Source organism: Dromiciops gliroides, chromosome 3 (assembly GCF_019393635.1).
Source record: "Dromiciops gliroides isolate mDroGli1 chromosome 3, mDroGli1.pri, whole genome shotgun sequence".
Lineage (NCBI taxonomy): Eukaryota > Metazoa > Chordata > Mammalia > Microbiotheria > Microbiotheriidae > Dromiciops > Dromiciops gliroides.
In genome coordinates this window covers 131,389,277-131,395,634 of record NC_057863.1, presented here as the reverse complement: position 1 = coordinate 131,395,634, position 6,358 = coordinate 131,389,277, and positions in this window count along the sequence as shown.

Here is a 6,358-nt window from a genome sequence, read left to right as displayed (position 1 = left end):
TACTCCAGTATCTTTGCCAAGAAAACTCCAAATGAGGTCACAAAATCAGAGACAACTGAAAAATGATTGAATTAGCTAAGTTGCCTCTGCTTCTAAGGCAAGGTCCTAAGGGCAGCCAGTTGTCAAATACCTGCTGCTTATGCTTGTGAAACAAAATATTTGTGTACAAACACACAGAGTTGAATTCTGTTTATTTTCTAAAAACAGGATTCTTTTTTCTCTTTTGGGGGGGAGGAGGCATCTTTGATTAGAATTTTAAAAGTATGGCAAACTCCTCATTTGGAAAGTCCCTCCACCAGGGCAGATCAACAACTATAACTTTTATCTTTATAGGGTTGACTGGGACACCAATAGATAACACAATTTCCCAATATCTGTTGCAGTTAGGGTTTGAACCCCTGTCTTTCTGCCTCCAGATAGTTACTGTATCTATTATCCCGCACTTCCGTTCTAATAAATAACATTTTACTGGGGATTCTTTATATGAGAGGAAATATATAAAAATAATCACTAATATTATTAACAAAAATTAGGCCTGATAGCAATAATAATTATTAATTTTTGTGAACATTGTATTCTCTTTACAAAGGTAGAATATTCATATAATTCTTGGAAAACTTCAAGTTGCAATAATAATTATCTTTATGGCTCTCTAGCTTTATGGTGTTCAGACCTTTAAAGGTCTGGAAATAAGGGATAGCATTTGGAACTCCAAACTTTAAAGAAATAAATAGAAATATTGATAGAATAGCTATATTAGTGAGGAATATCTAGGCTTAATTCAAGAGCAAACTTCCCAACAATTAGAGGTATGCCAGACTGGAAAGTGCAAGATAGTACCTGGATATGTACTGGGTCCCCTAGAGTTCTTCAGGTATGATGTTATGGGGAATTTTTTTAGAGAATGGATTAGATTTGGTCTTGGAGATCCCTCCCAATTCTGACATTTAGTGATCATGGGATTCTTCATTTTAAATTTTCACAAAAGAAATGTAGATGTTGCATGCCAGAAATCCCCATTTTTAAAGTTCCACCTCTCATTTAAAGCTTAACTAGCTTGGCTAAGCAAAGCAGTTTGTCTGCAGGGGGCTTACCTAACCTGAATCTGCACCATTAATCATATACCTGGTTTGTACATCATTTGAAAAGGAAAAAAAAAATCCCTTTCATTCTTTTCATAGTGTTGTGCTTAGATTGTTATGACTTAACATGAAGGTCATGAGAATATAAAGCACCTAAACACTGTTTTCTAATTTTGTTAATGTTTCCAGCTCATTTCCTCTTCTCCTGCTGATAATACAAAATCCCTGCCAAAAGCATTCAAGCAAGTACTGGAGATTTAAATAATGGACAGCCAATCCAAACTTTTGTGGATAATTAAAGGATTGAATATCTTGAAGAATAAGGTCATTTTTTATTACTCATAAATAGTTTTCTTCTTTGGATGTTTTATTACCTAGTAGGGGAAAAATACACTGCAGAAAAAACCTGACACACTTTTAGGAGTATTCACTTCATATGCTAGAGAGCCAAAACCAGCATAAAATAACCTATTTTCATCAACTATGCCCAAAATGTGTTTGTTTCTCTGTGCCTAAGAAAAAGGAGGGGGGACAAGCCAGCTGCAGAAACAGATGTTATTGAAATATCTAGGTATCACATAGCTGTCCCAACTGGAACTAGATATTGCTAGTTCCGTAACTCTAAATTCTGCAGCCATTGCAGCAAAATGGACAAAGGGATAAAAAGTGATTTATTCAACAGGATGGACATATTACTTCCTGCAGACTTTAACTTGAGCAATCCACAATGTACTTGGCCATGTCATTCATCAACCAACCCTACCCACCCCACCCCCTTGCAAAAAATGCTCAGTCTGGTGCACTTGAAGAGAGGATTATCACTCCACACCCACAAAATCAATTTTTGAAAATTGGCAGTCATTCCAGTATAATGTTTGATTTCCTTTTTCAGCTGAATTGAATTTCCTTCCTACTTGAGACTAACATTCATCAGGTGCTTGTTCATAACTCCAAGTTGAAGAAAACAGAAGTTATGTAAAAGAAAAATGCTTCTGACTCAGCACAGTGAAACAAATTACATGTATCATCATTCCTAGTATCATGGATTTAAAGGTATCTGAGCAATCACTTGTTTCAACCCAAATATTTCACTACAAAGGAAATGGATGCCCAGAAAGGGTGATTTGCCCAAACCTATACAAGTAGCAAATTAAAGATCTAAGATTGGAACTCACATCCACTTAGCTAAAGAACCACAGATCCATAGCTGGAAAGGACCTCAGAGGTCGTCTTGTCCATCTCGTTCATTTTTTTTTTTTAGTTAGGCAACTGGGGTCAAGTGACTTGCCCAGGGTCACACAGCTAGTAAGTGTTAAGTGTCTGAGGCCAGATTTGAACTCAGGTACTCCTGACTCCAAGGCCGGTGCTCTATCCACTTCGCCACCTAGCCGCCCCCATCTTGTTTATTTTTACAGAGAAGGTTATTGAGACCTGAGGAGGTCGAATGATTTACCCCAGATCACAGAGGTCACAAACCTAGGAGCTGAGATTTGAAGTCAGTATCTCTGACGTCCAAGCCAGATTTCTTTCTCTGCTGTGTCATTCTATCTCAGTTTCTCTCTAAAAGTGAGAGCACTCATCCTTATCAGAAGACCTATGATCAAGCTCCAGCTCTGATGCTTCAGTGCTGTGTAACCCTCCAGAATCAAGTTCAAAGAAACATGATTCGGGGCAAAGATCACTGAATTTTGAGGCAGAGGACTTGGGTTCAGATCTTTGTTCTGCTGCTTACTACTTGTATGATACCTGTATGATTCCTTTCTGGGTCTCAGTTTCCTCATTGTAAAATGGACTAGATGGCCTCTTAAGTTGCTTCCATTTCTAAATTTGTGAGCCTATTCTCCTTCAATCTCCTTTCTTCCTTGATCTAAAGACTTGTATACTTATTGACTTCAAATGACATCAAGATATTGTTAGAAAACATTTCCATGAGATTAAGTACCTACTTAATGGGATTTTCTAGCATCCTCACTATGCTTGATCTATTTTACATTTTACAGTATATGAATAAGTAATGAGCATAGAACAGTTAAAGGCTCATAATCAATAAACATATTATTATTTTCGTAGTGATGATGATTGTCGGAACAAGGCCAGCCACAGACAAAACTATAAAGTGGTCAGGTTGTGTTTTCCTCCCCTAACTTCCTTTGCTCTTCCCATTTCTCCACTCTATAGTGTCTCACATGTCTAGTATGTTCTTTTTCTTCAACTTGCCCTCCTTTAAAAATGTCCCACCAGGAAAGGATCTGGGACTTCCTTTACACTAAGATTAACCAGCTATAGTATCTTACCCCTCTCAGAACATTTTTTTAAATTTTTTTGGAGGAAAAAGGAATGACATTTCAGTTAGAGAACCAAGAGGGAAAAGAATTTTTTTTAAACTCCGGTCTTTCTGCCTTCCATTATACAGTCATATTATATCTCTTCTCCTTTTCAAAGACAAACTCTAGAAAAGAGATGAATATATTAATTGCCTATATTTATCCACTTCTTACTTCTAAACCCCTTGCAATCTGGCTTTCTATTCCACCACTATAATGAAAACGCTCTCTGAAAGGTTACCAGTGTTAATCCAATGACCCTATCTCAGTTACTATAATAGTACAAGGCACTTTTGTGCATATTTTGATCTGAGTGATCACTCCTTTTCTGAATACTCTCTCCTTTATTGGCTTCCAAGTTCACAACCTCAGAGTCATCCATGACTTTTTTTCTTCTTCCTCCCCTCCCACATTCAACCAGTTACCAAGTCTTATCCAGTGTATATTCACAGAATCTATAGGACCTGGCTCCTCCTTATTCAGTTACAACACTTTTTTCAGGACATCATTACTACTATCAGACTACTAAAATAGTTCCCTATTTGATCTTCTAGAGTATAGGCTTTCCCTTCTCCAATACATCCTCCACAGAGCTCTGAAATAAATAATCCTAAGGCATCCAACTCATCAGTCAAGAATGTATAGTGGGGCAGCTAGGTGGCACAGTGAATAGAGCACCAGCCTTGGATTCAGGATGACTTGAGTTCAAATCCAGCCTCAGACACTTGACACTTTCTAGCTGTGTGACCCTGGGCAAGTTGCTTAACCCCAATTACTTCATCCAAAAAAAAAAAAAAAAAGAATGTATAGTGATTCTTTATTGCTACTAGGCCAAAATAAAAATTTCTACCTAATAATATGGTTCCCATCTTGCTTTCCCAGCTTATTTTAAAATATTCTATTTCATGAACCACATATTTTAGTCAACCTTTTCCACTAGTTTTGCCCCAGGCTTGGCATTCCATCTTTCATTTTTTATATCTACTCACAGAATGTCTCCCATATGAACGATGCATGCCTTTCCTTGTTTCTCAAATATATAGAGAATTGAATCAAATTTATAATAACACAAGTCATTCCCCAATTGAGAAATGGCCAAAGAATACGAACAGGCAGTTTTCAGAAGAAGACACTAAAGCTTTCTATAGTCATATTAAAAATGATCTTAATCACTATTGATTAGAGAAATGCAAATTGAAACAACTCTGAGGTACCACTTCACACCTGTCAGATTGGCTATTATGAAAGAAAAGGAAAATGATAAATTCTGGAAAATATGTGGGAAAATTGGAATACTAATGTATTATTGGTAGAGTTGTGAACTGACCAAATCATTCTGAAGAAGAATTTTGAACTATGCCCAAAGGGCTAAAAACTGTGCATATCGTTTTACCCAGCAATACCAATACTAGGGCTGTATCCCAAAGAGATCATTTGAAAAGAAGGGGAAAGTACCCACATATACAAAAATATTTATAGCAGTTTTTTTGTGGTGGAAAAAATTTGAAATTATGGGAATGCTCATCAATTGGGGAAAGGCTGAACAAGTTGTGGTACGTGAATGTAATGGAATACCATTGTACTTTAAGAAACGATGAACAGACAGATTTCAGAAAAACCTGGAAAGACATCAACTGATGTTGCATAAAGTGAGCAGAACCAGAACATTACACATAGGAACAGCAATATTGTGTAATGATCAGCTGTGATAGACTTTGTTCTTTTCATTAATACAATACTCCAAGACAATTCCAAAGGACTCATTATGGAAAATGCTATCCATATCCAAAGAAAGAGCCATGTAGTCTGAAATAAGATTGATACATACTATTTTCAATATCTTTGTTTTTTTTTCTTCCTCATGTTTTTTTCCCTTTTATTAAGATTTTTCTTTCACAACATGACTGATTTGGAAATATTATTAAAATAAAACTAAAATGCATGCCTTTTTTAAACCTCTGTCTCACAAAATCCATAGCTTCCATACAAGTTCAGCTCAGATACTACCTCCTGCTTTAATTCTATTTTAATCTCCCCAGCTGTTGTACTCTTCTTTGAATTATGTTTTCCTTTTTTATGTACATGTGATATATCTTATTGAATGCAATATCTTTCAGGAAAAGATTGTCTTGTTTTTCTCTTTGTATCTGCCAGTATGGTGCTTTGCAGTAAAGATTTAATAAATGTTTCTTTACTTGAATTTAGCAAGGGATTTTCCTTGTTAAAGAGCTTATTTCATATAGGAAACTATCCACAATTAAGTCCAGCTCTAGGTGAAAAAAGATGAATCAAGAGCTAGTGTCTCTAAATGGTGAAAAAAATAGCATAGAACTCACAGAATTGTTATTAGAATTAAATGAAATAGTGTTTGTAAAGCACCTACCATAGTGCCTTGCCCACAGGAGGTAATATGTAATGGACTTGTTCCTTTCCTTCCATCCCTGGAAGTAGGATGAGTGAGGAGAAGTGAATGGATATCGGAGTTGTAGTGGAGGTAGAATCAATAAAACAAGACAACTAATTGGATAACTAAAGTGAAGGAGAATGAGGAGTCAAGCACAACTCCAACATTGAAATCCTGGGTGAATAGAAGGATAGTGTTACCCTTGGAACAAACTGAACTATAATGAAAATTGGTGAAGTTGAGGAAAAATATAATGATATCTTTTTAAGACATTTAGAGTTTGAAATGCCAAAAGAAATTCAGTTTAAAATGTTTAATAGATAATTGTTTAAACAAAAATAGAAATTATTATTATTAACAATAATAACGATTTGCATATTTATATAGTATTTTTTTCTTTCCTTTCTTTCTTTCTTTAGACTTTTCCCAACCTTACATATAAAAACAAATTGTAACATTGAATTTTAAAACTCTGTGTTGCAAATTATCTTTCTTCCTCCCTGCCTCCCCCTTAAGAACTCAAACAATTCAATATAAGTTATACATGT